This window comes from Diceros bicornis, chromosome 5 (genome assembly GCF_020826845.1).
Source record: "Diceros bicornis minor isolate mBicDic1 chromosome 5, mDicBic1.mat.cur, whole genome shotgun sequence".
NCBI lineage: Eukaryota > Metazoa > Chordata > Mammalia > Perissodactyla > Rhinocerotidae > Diceros > Diceros bicornis.
The window spans coordinates 10,716,635-10,733,036 of record NC_080744.1 but is presented as its reverse complement, the minus strand read 5'-3'; the positions used below and the strand labels follow the sequence as shown (position 1 = coordinate 10,733,036).

Below are 16,402 nucleotides of genomic sequence, written 5' to 3'. Positions count from 1 at the left end.
CAGCAAAAAAGAGGAGGATTGGCAAATGTTAGCTCAGGGCCGATCTTCCTCAAAAAAAAAAAAGATGCCACATATGCAAGAAACTACCTATTGTGCATATCTAGAGTTAAAATGTTTATTTAAAATTGTTTTGAATTAATAAAAATTTGTATAGAGTGATATTTACCTTGCCTGTGCTTTTTGATTGTCATTCATTCATTTATTTGTCACATACTTATCATCTACAATGTGCGGGTCCTGTTCCAGGTGCTAGGAATATAAATGCAGAAAAGATACAGTCCCTGAATTTTAAGGAGCTTATGTTCTGGATATGGGAGACAGACATTGTAATAAAGTAAGTACAGTAGTAAACTGTTTATGCTAAGAAAGAAATATGTACAGGATGCCGTAGAGCCCAAGAGGGAGTGGTCAATTTCTGCGTCAGAAGAATTGGAACCTGCTATCAAGAAAGGTTGTACTGGTGAAATGGCGACTGAATCCTGAAAGGTAAGAAGGTGTTTTTGTGAAGTTTGCCATTAGATAATATAAAATTTTTGAGGCCAAACCACCTCATTTTATACAACTTTGTCTTCTAGCACAAAGGAAGAATTTGTCAGTAAATGAAAGACACTCTAAGGTTTCCAAAACAATTCCAAGTTTAACACTATTATAAAAGGTATTTTTTACAAGTACCAGTAGGTGGCAATGTTACCCCATGAAAAAAGACTGATCACCAAAAGCTGAAAATGACTTTCCTGAATTTCCATACCTGATAATGAGCATGTTTTGGGTTAAAAATGGATGAGAAAAAGTGAGTTTGAAATTTTTTTCTCTGCAGATCAGCTTGTCTTTGAATAAGCCAATGTCTGATCCCCTTCCCCCATTCCCATTCTTCTTCAGACCCAGAGATCTCCCTAAAATTGACTTGGACAGCTCTCATTCCAAGGCCTGTGGGAGTCCGAAGCCCTTTTCAAGATGTCTGCACTACATTGACCCAGAAACAAAATTGAGCTCCCTGCCTGATGTCCGCTAAAAGCCCATTCACATAAAACATTCATGAGTTTAAGAGCCTTTAGTGAAGATTTGGGGAAAGGGTAGCAACAGAGTTTACACAGCAGCAATGCAAACAACCTCAAATGAATAAGGCAGCCTCCCAGGTCTCAAAATGTCCTTTGGCCACCCACCACTGGGGAGTTCTACTGAATTCTTTTGTTTCAGCCTTTCTCTGTCTGGTTGGCTCCTCTTTCCCGTCTTGGTCCTAGAACTTCAAATTCTCCCTCTGTCCACATTTCCCTCCCCTTCTCATTCCAATTTCCCTGTCTCTCCCTCCCTCTCCCTCTCCCTCCCTCTCCCTCTTTCTCTCTCCCTGTCTCCCGCCCCCTCCACCCCCCAACTCACCAAGGTCTCTAGAGCTGAGAGCCCTTCATTCACTGTGATCCCCCTCTGCTGAAGGCAGTAGGGGCAGTTTATTACTCTGAAACAGAAAGTAAAACAATCTTTCTGTTTTCCATATAATAAAAATACTTTCAAAAACACCCTGCAGATAATTTTTTAAGAACTGCGATCATGGTTTTCGGCTGGTGGTTGCAGGTTTTTCCTTAGCTGCTGCTTTTTTTTTTTTTTTTTTTGTGAGGAAGATCAGCCCTGAGCTAACATCCATGCTAATCCTCCTCCTTTTGCTGAGGAAGACCAGCTCTGAGCTAACATCCACTGCCAATCCTCCTCCTTTTTATCCCCAAAGCCCCAGTAGATAGTTGTGTGTCATAGTTGCACATCCTTCTAGCTGCTGTACGTGGGACGCGGCCTCAGCATGGCCGGAGAAGTGGTGCGTTGGTGCGCGCCCAGGATCCAAACGCGGGCCACCAGCAGTGGAGCGCATGCACTTAACCGCTAAGCCACGGGGCTGACCTTAGCTTCTTAATGTTCCATGTGCCTAGAAAATAATAAATCCCAATTCCTTCCATGATCCATATTTGCATTATTTGCTACTGATGTTGTTTTGTTTTTTTCGTTGGGTTCTTTATCTGTGCAACATAATGTGGTCCCAGGATTAGTGCCAATTCACAAATTGTGATTGGTCTGCTATAGGGGCCCATTTTTTTCCCCCTGAACTTTTCTTATGAAAATTTTCAATATAAAGAAAATTTGAAAGAATCTAGCACCTGGATTCTATAATTGTTAACATGGTGTTATATTTGCCTTCCATCCATCCATCTTATTTTCTGATGCATTTCAAAGTAAGTTGCAGGCATGAGTATACTTCACTCTTAGACTTTTTAGCGTGCTTGTAATTAACTGAGTTTAATATTTGTTTTCAGTTCTTTTTTTTTTGAGGTAAAATTTATGTAACAGTGATATCCAAATCTTAAGTGTACCATTAGATAAGTTTTGACTAATGCAAAAGCCTAAGTTACCCAAACCCCTATTAAGATATAGGAAATTTCCATAGAGGATTTATTTGGTTGTTAGTTTTTCCACACACAGGGAGGGTAAAATGATTAAATTCTAGACTTCTCCAGGTCTAAGAAAACGATTGCGAGGAAATTACTTATTATACGATAAGGGATTTTGAGTGAGTTTTATTTTGTAGGTGCAGAAACACGTCTCAGATTAAGGTCTGCATCTGTGCTTTTGTTGTTTCAATCTGACCTCAGTGACATTCCAAGTAAGCAGAAACACTCAGAAGTGAAATAGTCTGTGCCTGTGAGTTAAGAGCAGGAAACAGGTCTATTTTTTGATATGTATCTCAACTACCTGGGATGCTTTGTACCTTTGGCACTCGATAAATATTTGTTGTTGCCAGACTATCTGCTGCAAAAATTTACTGGGTCTATTTTAGGGATATTGCTTGTTCACCTAGAAAATAATCATGGGGTCGTAGAAGTCAAAGCCATGGAGAGCATCACACATCTTTCTCAGCTGTTCATCAGTTGCTGCTTGAAGGAGGGTTAAAAGTAGAGGATATGATACTGAAAGCCTCTTAAGAGCACAGGGGTGAAGAAAGAAAGAAGGGCAGCTAAATTCAGACAGAACAGTGTTGAGGTCCCAGCAGTAACAAGTCCTGCATTCTGAGTTCTCTTATGCTTCCTATTGGAGTTCAGACCCAGTGCTTGACCTATCCAGGGCCCGCAGGTGCATGCAGATGAGTAGTTACTGCTCCTTGAAGGTGTTTTTATGGAAAAGTCCTGATACATGCTTATAGAAAGGAATATATAGCAAAACAGTGGCGTGTTATTTTATTAAACTAAGTTATAGTCAAGAAATTGAGATATATTTTTAAATGCTATACCAAATTTCAACATCCCAAATGCGCTGAAGCCCATTACAAACCATTGCTTGCCATTCTTTATTCTTGAGTGTCGTTCCCACTTCATTGACTTAAAGTCAAATATGCAGAGTGAAATCTGTCTCTAAATTGCCATCTTGGTCACAAATTTTTTTCTTCCCAGATGGAAATTTTCTCCAGAAGAAATAATAACAGTAATATTTTGGTCAGTGTTCAGTTGTGGAGAATAAAACTTACTCAAACTAGTTTAAGCAGAGATTCATCACAGAGTATTAAATGGTTTACAGATTCTGGGTTGAGCTTCTAGGAATGGTTCCCAAACCCACACTGCCTGTCAAGGGATTGTTGCCTTTGCCACAATCAGGATGCTGTAGTAACAGAAAGACACCACCACCACTAGCAGCTCCAGAGCCTCTGCTATGAGCAGAAAATAGCCTGCCAAGTTAGGAAGCTGCTGTTCCAGCTGCTGTTCCAGACTGTACCGCTGTTGTTCCAAGCCACAGCAGCAAGAGTGGGTGCCAATGCCAAATTTAACGTTTGATTGTAGGAACTTAAATAAAATCTAGAACCCTAGGTGCAAGGGATTGGGAAATAGTTTTTAGCTTTTTAGCCTCAGCATATTAGAAGAAGGGGTTAGAACGTGTACTGACTGAGCCGTTTCATGATGTCTACTAGAAATCTAACATTTGGAGAGTTGACAAAGATGGCGACATAGGAGACTCCTGAACATCCCTCCTCCCATGGATGTACCAAACGTACAGCTACACTCAGATAAATTCCCTCTGAGAGACATCCAGAAACTAGCTAAGCAACTCCTACAGATCAGGTAGATGAGAAAATACAAAATGGGTGGGAAAGGCTGGGACACACTCTCACCATAAATCCTACCCCCAGCAGAGTGTCATATAATTGAGAGGCAACCCCAAACTCCCAGCTTCTTTCTGAGGAGCACAGAATTTGGACTTCACATCTAGCACCTCAACTTTGGACTCCCATGTGAGGGAAGGGTCCCCAAGACACCTAGCTCTGAAAAGCCAACAGGGCTTGCATCCGCAAGACCCAGAGGACTATAGCATACAAAGAAGCCATTCTTAGTGGGTGTGCAAGCAGTTGATGTGACTATCTCCCCAGGGCTCAGAGCAGAGGGAGCAGTCAAAAATGCCCATTACTCAGCTTCTTCCTGGAAGGGGCTTAACGACATACTTTTCCACTTGCTGCCTGAGGGTTCAGGTTGTAATCAGCCTGCATCTAGGTGCTGACTGCAATCCTCCCCTTTGAGACACAGATGGGTCTTGGCATACCCTCACCTACTGGGAACCACTAAGAACAAAGATGGTGACTTGAACAATCACAAAGGTTTGAGAGAAGCAGGAGCTTGGGCTGAGCTGATAAGGTTCATCTCCTACATAAGACCACTCTGTCAAACTGGGAGAAGTCGCTCTTTTATCTAATGCACAGAACCAACACAGAGAGTCAATGAAAATGATGAAAGACAGGAATATGTTCCAAAGAAAAGAACAAGAAAAATCTCCAGAAACAGATCTTAATGAAACAAAAGTAAGTGATTTACATGATAGAGAGTTCAAAATAATGGTCATAGAGATGCTCACTGAGGTCAGGAGAGAATGCATAAACAAAGTGAGAATTTAAACAGATACAGAAGATACAAAGAATTACCAAATGGAAATCACAGAGCTGAAGAATAAAATAACTGAACTGAAAAATTCAATAGATGAGGCCAACAACAGACTAGATCAAGCAGAAGAAGGGATCAGTGAACTCAAAGACAGGGCAGTTGAAATCATCCAATCAGAGGAGCAAAAAAAAAAAAGAAAAAAAGTAAAGATAGCTTATGGGACACCATCAGGTGGACCAATATATGCATTATAGGGGGCCCCAAAAGGAGAAGAGAGAAAGAAAAGAGCACAAAGCTCATTCAAAGAAATATTGGATAAAGACTTCCCTCATCTGGAGAAAGAAACAGACACCCAGATCCAGGAGTGCTAAATAAGATAAACTTAAGACACACACACCCACACATATTATAATTAAATTGTCAAAAGTTAAAAACAAGGAGAGAATCCAAAAAGCAGCAAGAGAAAAGCAACTTTCTACATACAAGGGAACCCCCATAAGACTATGAGCAGATTTTTCAGCAGAAACTTTACAGGCCAGAAGGGAATGGGATGATATATTTGAAGTGCTGAAAGAAAAAACTGCCAGCTAGGAATACTCTACCTGGCAAAGTTGTCCTTCAGAATTGAAGAGATGAAGAGTTTTCCAGACAAACAAAAGCTGAAGAAGTTCATCACCAATAGATCAGCCTTATAAGAAACATTAAAGGGACTTTTTCAATCTTAAATAAAAGGATGCTGATTAGTAACATGAAAACATACGAAAATATAAAACTCAGTGGTAAAGGTAAATATATAGTTCAATTCAGAAAACATGCAACCTACCAAGATTGAATCATGAAGAAATAGAAAATCTGTACAGACCTTACTAGTAAGGAAATTGAGGCAGTGATCAAAAACCTCTCAACAACCAAAAGTCCAGGACCGGATGGCTTCACTGGTGAATTCTACCAAACATTTAAAGAAGAATTATTACTTATCCTTCTCAAATTCTTCCAAAAAACAGAAGAGGAAGGAACAGTTCCAAACTCATTTTAATAGGCCAGTGTTACTCTGATACCAAAGCCAGACAAGGACATTATAAGAAGAGAAAATTACAAACCATTATCCCTGATGAATATAGTTGAAAAAATCCTCAAGAAAACATTAGCAAACCAAATTCAATAATACATTAAAGGATCACACTATGATGAAGTGGGGTTTTTTTCATAGTTGCAGTGATGGTTCTACATCCACAAATCAATCAATGTCATATACCACATTACAAAATGAAGGGTAAAAATCATATGATTATCTTAATAGATGCAGAAAAAACACTTGGCAAAATTCAACATCCTTACATTATAAAAACTCTCAACAAAGTGAGTACAGAGGGAATGTACCTCAACATAATAAAGGCCATATATGACAAGCCCACAGCAAACATCAGTCTCAATGGTGAAAAGCTGAAAACTTTTCCTCTAAGATTAGGGACAAGACAAGGATGCTCACTCTTGCTGCTTTTATTCAACACAGTACTGGAAGTTGTAACCAGAGCATTTAGAAAAGAAAAAGAAATAAAAATATAAATTGAAAAGGAATAAATAAAATAATAGTTTCTTTTTGCAGATGACACGATGTTATGTACAGGAAACCATAAAGACTCCACTATAAAATTGTTAGAACTAATAAACGAATTCAGTAAAGTTGCAAGATACAAAATCAATATGCAGAAAATAGTTGCTTTTCTAAACACTAACAACAAACTACCAGAAAGAGAAATTAAGAAAACAATTCCATTTACAATTGAGTCAAAATAATAAAATACTTAGAAATAAATTTACCTAAGGAGGTGAAAGATCTGAAATCTATAAGACATTGATGATAGAAATGAAGACATAAATAAATGGAAAGATATTCCATGTTCATGGATTGGAAGAATTAATATTGTTAAAATGTCCAGTGAAATCTCTATCAAAATTCCAATGGCATTTTTCACAGAAATAGAACAAACAATTCTAAAATTTCTATGGAACCACAAAAGACCCCAAAAAGTGAAAGCAATCTTGAGTAAGAAGAACAAAGCTGGAGGCATCACACTTCCTGACTTCAAACTGTATTACAAATATATAGTAATTAAAACAGTACCATATTGGTATAAAAACAGACACATAGAGCAATGGAACAGAACAGAGAGCCCAGAAATAAACCCAAGCATATATGGTCAGTTAATTTTTGACAAAGGAGCCAAGAATATACAGTGGAGAAAGGATAGTCTCTTTAATAAATGTTGGGAGTACAGGATATCCACATGCAGAAGAATGAAACTGGATCCTTGTATTACACATACACAAAAATAAACTCAAAATGGATTAAAGACTTGAATGTAAGACCTGAAACCATGAAACTTCTAGAAAACATAGGAGATAAACTCCTTGACATTGCCTTGGCAATGATTTTTTTGAATTAGACACCAAGGGGAAAGGCAACAAAATAAAAAATAAAGTGGGAGTACATCAAACTAAAAGCTTCTACATAGCAAAGGAAACCATCAACAAAATGAGAAGGTAACCTATGGAAAGGGAGAAAATGTTTACAAACCACATATCCAATAAGGGGTTAATATCCCAAATAATAAAATACTCATACAACTCAATAGAAAAAGAAACAATTAAAAATGGGCAAAGGACCTGAACAGACATTTTTCCAAAGATGACATACAAATGGCCTGCAGGTACATCAAACGGTACACAACAGCACTCATCATCAGGGAAAGGCAAATCAAAACCACGATGAGATATCACCTCAAACCTATTAGGATGTCTATTATCTAAAAGACCAGATGGCAAATGCTGGTGAGGATGTGGAGAAAAGTGAACCCTTGTGCACTGTTGGTGAGAGTATAAACTGGTACAGCTACTATGGAAAACAGTATGGAAGTTCCTCAAAAAATTAAAAATAGAACTACCGTGTGATCCATCAATCCCTCTTCTGGGTTTATATCCAAAGGAAATGAAATCCAGAGCTTGAAGAGCCATCTACACTCCCATGTTCATTGCAGCATTATTCACAATTGCCAAGATTGGGAGACAACCTAAGTGTTTGTCAACAGATGAATAGAAAAAGAAAATAGATATGTTTTATATATATATAAATATATATGTATATATATATATAACATATCTACATATACAAAATGTGGTATACATAATATTATATATATACTAGATATAATAATATTATATATTATATATATGTATGATTCAGCCATGAGAAAGAAGGAATCCTGCCATTTGCCACAACATGGATGGACCTTGAGGGCATATACTAAGTGACGTAAGTCTGACAGAGGAGGACAAATACTGCATGGAATCACTTATATGTGGAATCTAAAAAAGCCGAACTCATAGAAATATAGAGTAGAATGATTGTTGCCAGGGGCTGGTGGATGGGGCAAATGGGAAGATGTTGGTCAAAGTGTACAAACTTCTAGTTAGAAGATGAATAAGTTCTGAGGATCCAATGTAAAGCATAGTGTTAACAATATGATATTTTATACCTGAAAGTTGCTAGGAGAGTAGATCTTAGTTCTCTTCAAAAAAGAAAATGACAATTATGTGAGGTGATGAAGGTGTTAATTAACTTGATGGGGGAAGTCCTTTCACAATGTATATGTATATCAAACCATCATGTTGTACACTTTAAATGTCTTACAATTTTGTCAATTATACTTCATTAAAGCTAAAAAAATGGGAGAAATATCTAACATTTCTTAAGAACTTATATGTGAGTCATGGTGCTTATCTTTTTACACGAATCATCTCATTTAAGTCTTATAACTACCCCATTAATTAAGTAGTTAGGTATTATTAGTTACATACTCTAATCATAACCACTTTTACAGATTAGGAATCTGATGCTAGGAAAAGTTATTTGCTCAAAGTCAGTTCACACAAAAAGAACGTGGTGAAGTTGGGATTTAAACCTAAGTGTCTTTAACTCTGAAGTCTAAAGTATGATTTCTTACTAATTATGCTATACTGCTTCTCCTAGTTTCCTCACTAATTAATTTAAAAGAAACATTTGAGTATCAGCAAGACATTATGCCAGGATCATACATAAACCTTATATTCAAAGATAGCATTACTCTATCAGAGATAAAGTGTATACACAATTATACAAGGTAGCAAATGTATCTTAAGAGAGTCTAGATAAAATGCTTTTGGAATTAGTTGGAGGAGAGATTTCTTTTATCAGAGGATTTTAGGAAGAAGTCTAACTTAAATAGGGCTTTGAAGGGTAAATGATTTTTGAACATCAGAAAAGGGAGGAAGGGTGTTCCAAAGCCATGGAAGTAGAAAATTCCAAGGCATGTGTTGATCAATGGTTAAGTATTCCAGTTTGGTTAGAATGAACAGCAAATAAAATGGAGCAGAAGAAAATGTGTCTAGAAAGGCTTTGAATGCTAAACTAAGTCTTTTGGATTTCATTCTGTGGATAGTAAGGAGCCCTGAAGGTCTTTGAGCAGAGGGGTCACAAGAGACCTCTGTTGTATGAAGATGAAACTTTTGGATAATGGAGTTGGGAGGACTAGAGGTCAAATTATATTGGGGGCTGACTGCTGAGAAGTGGCAAAGGATCAGTCTAACTTGGTGACAGTAGGAGTGAAAGGAACTGGATATGAGGGGTAAATAGGGATAGCTGAGCTCAGTAGTTCTTAGCAACTAACTGGATATTGATAGCAAGGAAGAGAGAAGGGTCAGATTATTTTGAGGTGTCCATCCTGAATGATGAAAAAGATGGTTCCATTAATAAAAGTTCAGAGGGGAAGAAGAATGTATTTACATGGGAAAGTAATGAGTTCAGATTTGGAGTTTTCAAGCTGAAATGGTGAGATCCAGGAGAAATGTCCAAAATATTTGGAAAATGGATCGAGGGATTAGAAGAGAAGTCATAACTGGAAGGATAGATTTCAAATTCATCTACATAGAGCAGCAGTTCTCAGTGTAGTTGCATATTATAATCACCTGGAGGGCTTTGAAATATACATGACCATCTTCAGAGATTCTGATTTAATTGATATATTCAATGATTCTGATTCAATTAGCAAAGGCCAAACATTTTGATTTAATCAGTTCTGGCAGAGATGCTGATTGAATTAGTGTAGGGTGGGGCCCTGGCATTTGTTTGTTTTGTAAAGCTCCCTGGATTGTTCTAATGTACAACCAGGATTAATAACTGCTGACATAGAGGTAATTCATGGATCATGGAGTTGGATGAGATTTGATAAGAGCAGTATATATAGAGAAAAGAAAGCTAATGATAGTCTTTTGTAACGTCTCACATTGGGGGAATAGGAAGAGGAGTCAGACAACAAGCAGTCAAAGAGGTGGAAGGAAAACCAGGAAACAAAGCCAGAGGGTGGAGAAGTCAAGAATGAGGAATCAACAATGACATGTACTGCGGAGAGCAGAGGAGACATCTAAGAGATAAGGTTTAATAGAGGCAAAGGGGTAGGATTGGAGGAAGCATTATAGTTTCCTTTGTACATGACTGCTTGCTGTCCTCTCCCAGCAGTCAGCCCCCCAACTCCTTCCTGCTAAACAGGGAAAGCTCCTAGGTATCCTTCAAAATCCCGCTCAGGTGCCACTTTCGCTGTGAGGCTTTTCTCTACTCTCTCCCTTCCAAGATAGTTATAACATCTTCCTTTAAACTGTTTCATTACAGTATATATGTTTCTATTATTGTGTGCACTGAGCAATTTGTGGTTGTTTAGATTACTAGATTATGAATTTTTGAGTTCAGGGGTGTATATATTTCTCTCTATCCTCGACACTTAGCATTGCCTGATACACAGTGAGCACTTAGTAAGTAAAGGACATGTGTCAAAAAGGGGTAACTGTGGGGGCGGCCCGGTGGCATAGTGGTTAAGTTCGTGTGCTCTGCTTCGGCAGCCTGGAGTTTGCAGGTTCGGGTCCTGGGCAGGGACCTACGCACTGCTCATCAAGCCATGCTGTGGCAGGCATCCCACATAAAATGGAGGCAGATGGGCACAGATGTTAGCTCAGTGCCAATCTTCCTCACCGAAAAAAAAAAGGGGGGGTGTGATTGGCTAAAAGAATAGTAAAGGATAAAAGAACTAGAGGTTATACTTAGAGTACAGAGTAAGAGCAAGTAGGAATTAGGAAGTGTAAGAGGTAAAGGGGGGAACTTGTAGTCAGCAAGGCAAAATAAAAAAAAAAAGAAAAACTCCAGGATGGTAAGATCAAAGATGTGGTGGTGCAGGTGGGTGACTAAAGAGGAGGAGAACAAGTTATAAGACTTGCAGTGGCTGAGGAACTGTGTTGGGAGAGTTTACCATCACAGGAGCTATAGAACCTGAAAATGGAGTAGAAGACACTGAATCACCATGGTAAAATAATAGAAAAAAGAGAATACTGTCTTGCCAAGTGGTGCAAATAGGATGGTATAAGTGACTGGTGTAGAACCCCCAAGAGGCTTAGTTGCTGAGAGTTAGTACTGGGTCAGTACCCGGTTAGAGGCAGTGGGGCATAAGGAGCATGCAAACACTTTCTCTTTGCCCCATGAGCTGCGTGGCGGAATGGGAGAAGGAATGGTCTCCACTGGGAAGGTTTTTTTAAAATGGTGAAATAGAGTAAGCATCAGTACAGGTGAAAAACTAAGAAATACCAAGAAGCAAAAAGGAAAAAAAAATCTAAAATTGCCTAAAACCTGCTCTACCAACAGAGACCACCAATATTTATTTTTTCCTGGATTTTTTCCAGTATAAATGTATACCTTTAAAGAGAGAAACACTGAACAAAAGTGATAGCTTACTATACACACTCTTTCTAATCTTTTTTACTCATAACACACATGAATAGAATTTGAATTCAGATGCAGGTAGATATATGTTTAGATCTGATAGGGATCATGAGAATACTTAATACTGCCTGTGTTTGTAATAGTTTTCCAGTTCCTTGTTCCTAGCCTCCTGTGATTCCTGGCTGCATTGCTGCCTCTTATTTCTATATGACACCCCACATCCTTTTAATAAATTTCACCATTTTTGCTTAAGCTAACCCAAGTTATTTTTTGTACTTTCTGTCTCTCTCTCTCTCTGAGACCTCGTTAATATATAATAACTATCAACCAATAGTGTATAGTGTGTAATATTTTACCTCCATTCTTTCCAACACTAGATCATTACTCTTTTTAATTTTGACCAAACTGACAGGTGAAAAATCCTTATTTAAAATTGTATTTCTTCAATTATAAGCGTTTTTTGAACAAATATATTTTCCATTTGTCTTGCTCATATCACATATTTAATTCATTTTGTAATAGTTTTGCACAGGCCTTGTATTCAAGTTTTCCTATTTATTATTCATCTATAGAGGCCTAAGTTTGCCTAAGAGAATTATGGGTGTACTCTCCTCGACTTGACTTCCTCCTCTATTTTAACCTGACACTTTCTCAATTGTCCCCTTAGAATTTGAGCTGGATTTGAGCTGGAGGCCTGGAAACATATAGTTTATAACCTTTGTTTAGACTTCAGCTACGTGGTAGTAAAGGGCAAGTGAGCTGAGGTTGCTGTCAACTGGTATCTACCGTTTGCGTGTGTTGAATCACATCCCCCAAGCACACATCATTTCTGCAGGTGCTTCCTCTGAATGTTGGTCTACCTCCACATCCAGAGAAGCAGGTAGCTCAAGGAAGAGGAGGGACCAATGTGAAGCTCTTTGGCTCACGGGCATTTTATTTGGTGGCATCACAGTGCTTCTTTCTTTCTGCTCAGGGGTTATTTGCCATATATTTCATTCTTAAGATATTGTTTCCCCACCCCCAAAGAATACCCTTTTCAGTAATTTAATGATGAAGAGAAGAGAGGAGGTAGAAACAGACACATTTTGAGGGAGGTAGATGGTGAGTAGGTGAGGCAAATTTGATCATTTAAAGAAAATCTAAGACATAGGAACGCATAGAGAAGCTAAAATGTAGGTTACTCAAGGGCAAGGATTTTGTTTTGTCCACTTATATATCCCATTTTCCTAGAACAGTGCCTTGCATATAGTAGATTCTCAACAACTATTTGTTGACGGAAGGATTGAAGACAGAAGAGAGACTGATGAAATGAGATCCTGAAGTAGGAAATAAGGGATAGAAGCAAGGTGATCTCCTTCCTTTGAGACTGGAGACAAGAAATAAGAAATAGCATATGTAGATAGATTTGGAGGTGAAGAAGAGGGAAATTACGCCTAATGATATCTATATTCTCAGTGAAGTAGAAGGTCAGGCCACAGTTGAGAGTGAGGGTGATTAGAATGTAATAGAATAGGTTAGGATAGAATAGAATAGAATAGGGTAGGGTAGGGTGGAATAGAAAATTCAGCTTGAACAGAGGGTTATAGCTTTGGAACTCTTCCCTAAAAGTGGGGAAGGAATCTAACTTAGGGTGCATACAGGGGCTACTGAATAGTGTTGGAGTCCTAGTTTAGGAATGTGAGTCAATCCACTTAATTTTGCAGTTTTTTTTTTCTGTAGTTATTTGATTTCTTTTTTGGTAGTCTGAAAACTGAAGAGGATAAAATATGCCCACAACTGGCGAGGCAAATGTTGTGGAATGGCAAAGGAAATTGAAGGCATGGCTATAAAATGGCAGAAATAACTGACTATGAGACTGTAGCAGTATCTCGTTTGTAGGCGTGGTATGAGAATTAAATGAGGTAATACCCATATAACACTTAGAAGAGTGCTGGCAGAGTAGCACTCAACAAATGCTAAGTATAACTCCTAAGTTAAATTAGAAAGACATAATTAAAAGGAAGGGGCTGATAGATTGGGAAAGTGGTTAGAGAGGTAGGCTCACTGGTAGGTAAGCCTTGAGATGAGTGAAATGATTAGAGAAATTAGGTGGGGTTTGGTTTCAGAGTACAGGATCCCAGAAATGTAGTGATTTGGAGTAATGACAAAGTTTTGGATATTTCCTGAGAGAGGATTGCTAAAGTGGAGAAGAGGCCAAGTTTGCAGGGATCTAGGTCAGACAACTGTGCTGTTACTATTGAATGGATTCTTCACATGTATGATTAAATCAGGTGGAAGGCGACAGGACTTGGGGTATGAAGGAGTGTCCTGAGCCAGGTGCTTGAGGTCTTAATGAACATGGGGGAGTGGGAGTGGTTTGGAGCTTGGTCATGAGTGACAAGAATGGGAAGAGAATAGTGGTCATATATGACTGTGAGAGATTCCAAGGAGAGGGCATTGTTGAAGGATATTAAAAGAAAAAAAAGTTCTGAAGGGGTAGCGTGGAGCCTGGAGAGCAACCCAGCCTTGAGAATGCCCCAGCATTCCCCTCTCTGACTGCATGGATACAAAGGTACAGGATGGCATGTTTGCTTTCTCCCAGGGTCTCTGTCACTTCACTTCTCTAATCAGTCCCTCTTTGTTAGAATTAGGTTCAGAACAGCAATTTTGTTATTGATTACTCTGTTTTCTGAGAAGTGGAATTATCAACAAAGAAATCTAGGGATATTTCATATCATCGGCTTTGTGAGAATCAAATAAGACTGTGTATTTGAGAGTGTTTTGAAAAGGTCAAGTGCGCCAAATATCTTTATCCTTATAAATCACATTAACAATAGGATGAGAACTGGAATCCTCATTAAGTATCTACAAGTGATGTCACTGAGTGGTATTTTATGGACAAGTAAAATTTTAAACAAATTAAAGACCAACATTGTTGTGCCAATTATTAGTAAGTTCTTAAGCCCTTCTATAGTCTGCGTTGTGAAGCTGGGGCTTGGTCTCCATGAACTCCATTTCTGCTCTGTCACCTGGCTGCCCATTAGGCTCTGCCAGTGAGGGTGTTAGAGGGAAACTGGGAGACTGAAGGAGAAAGAAGGGACTTGCTCCATCCCATCTGCTTCCAGTTTTCTTCCTGCCTTCTTTCTGTTCCTGTGAGCATCAGCCCAGCAAGACTTCACCGGGCAGCTGTATTTCCCTTCTACAGTGTTATCTGAGACTAGTTTGCAGATTTTCTAACACTTGCAGAAAGAGATTCCTCATGCTCAATCGCTCCAGCTCCCAACGTAAGCACCAGGCAAGCAGCTTCCCCTCCTCAGAAGTTTGAGTCCCCACAGGGTCCCTCCTCTGTGTTTCTAAGTTTTAACAACCTCTTTCTTTGTTCTTCCAACCCCAGGGATGGTGCGAGCTGCTTCCTGCAGTTGCCATCTCTGTGACATCTGAGAGTTCTTTTTTTGCTCTTCTGGTTACCAATTTGTTATTTTAAATTCTCTCTGTCAAATAACTGTTGTGGTTTTTGCCTCCTGACTATATGTACCCAGACTGATACAATTGTCTTATTGATTTTCTAAATTGTGGACAATTTATGGTTATATCTTAACTGTCTGTAATATGCACTTATTATATAGTGTTATTATTTAGTGTATAAAACATATTTTTCCAAAAAAGTAATTATACCAAATATTATAGATAGAAATAAAAATTGAATATTTAGTTTTATGAAAAACTTACTACGTTACCTTTATTTTTCTCATTTTACTGCAGACTAATGAAAATTTCATCAGAGCCTCACTGGCCTGTGTACAGCCATTTGGGAACTACCTAGTTAGTACAAAGGATTAGATTTTAAAATAAAATGTTTCACTTTGGCCCAGGATCACACCTTTAGATAATGTCATGGACATTTCTGAGCTCCAAATCAAACCAGATTAAGTTGTAAATTTACTTTTGAAAGATAGGATGTAAATGCCCATCATAAAAATTCGGTTTGAGGTGGTTAATTTGAAAATCTCTGAGATCAGCATTGCTCCTTTGGTATCTTTTATCGCTACAGAACTCTTAAATTTAACATAAAAATCTTCAGCTTGGTCTCAATAATGTACTTTCTTCCTTTATCATTTACAAACCCATAAAGTTAAAGATGAGTAAGTTATTACATGTAAAAGACTTGTGGGGAGGAGGCTCTGGATTGTTACTCCTTCCTGGAAGTGAACCTGTGCTGGGGTTCTGGTTTTAGCTGTGAAATCAGAGTGGATCAGTTCTTTGTGGCCAAGGCAGTCACTTGTTAGTCTGTCCGTCTGTCTATCTATCTATGTATCTATGTATGTATCTATGTATCTATCTATCGAAAGAATGTTAAGAATGGGTAAACTAAGGAATTAAAAAACACTTCTGTCCCAGTCTTTCCATTCTGCTTGCTTATCTCACCTCAGACAGAGCACAACCCAGTTTATTTTCTTTAGTCGTGTGTACATGTTCTTTTTCTCTTTTTTCTCACCACACATCTTAGTGATCCAGAGCACTGTATCTTCTGTATTCTATATCTGTAATTTTGGGTTTGTCCTTGAACTTCCAAAATAACAACCTTAACTCTTAAAGTCTAAATTATATGGTCTCAAGAGGTGATCTAGTCTAGGTGTGGTCTCATAATAACCTAATTTACTGGATAGGGATTATTGTTTTTGATTTATACCAATATTTAAATTTATATGGATGTGGTAAT

At 38.3% G+C, this 16,402-nt stretch overlaps 1 long non-coding RNA gene across 1 annotated transcript in view; it reads left to right on the top strand.

The window, feature by feature from the left end:
• The window catches only part of LOC131405654 (uncharacterized), a 117,249-nt gene that overhangs the window by 19,057 nt on the left and 81,790 nt on the right, over nt 1–16,402 (top strand). The window contains exon 5 of the long non-coding RNA XR_009220004.1: nt 382–486. This is a non-coding gene — a long non-coding RNA (uncharacterized LOC131405654). The remainder of the gene's footprint in view (nt 1–381; nt 487–16,402) is intronic.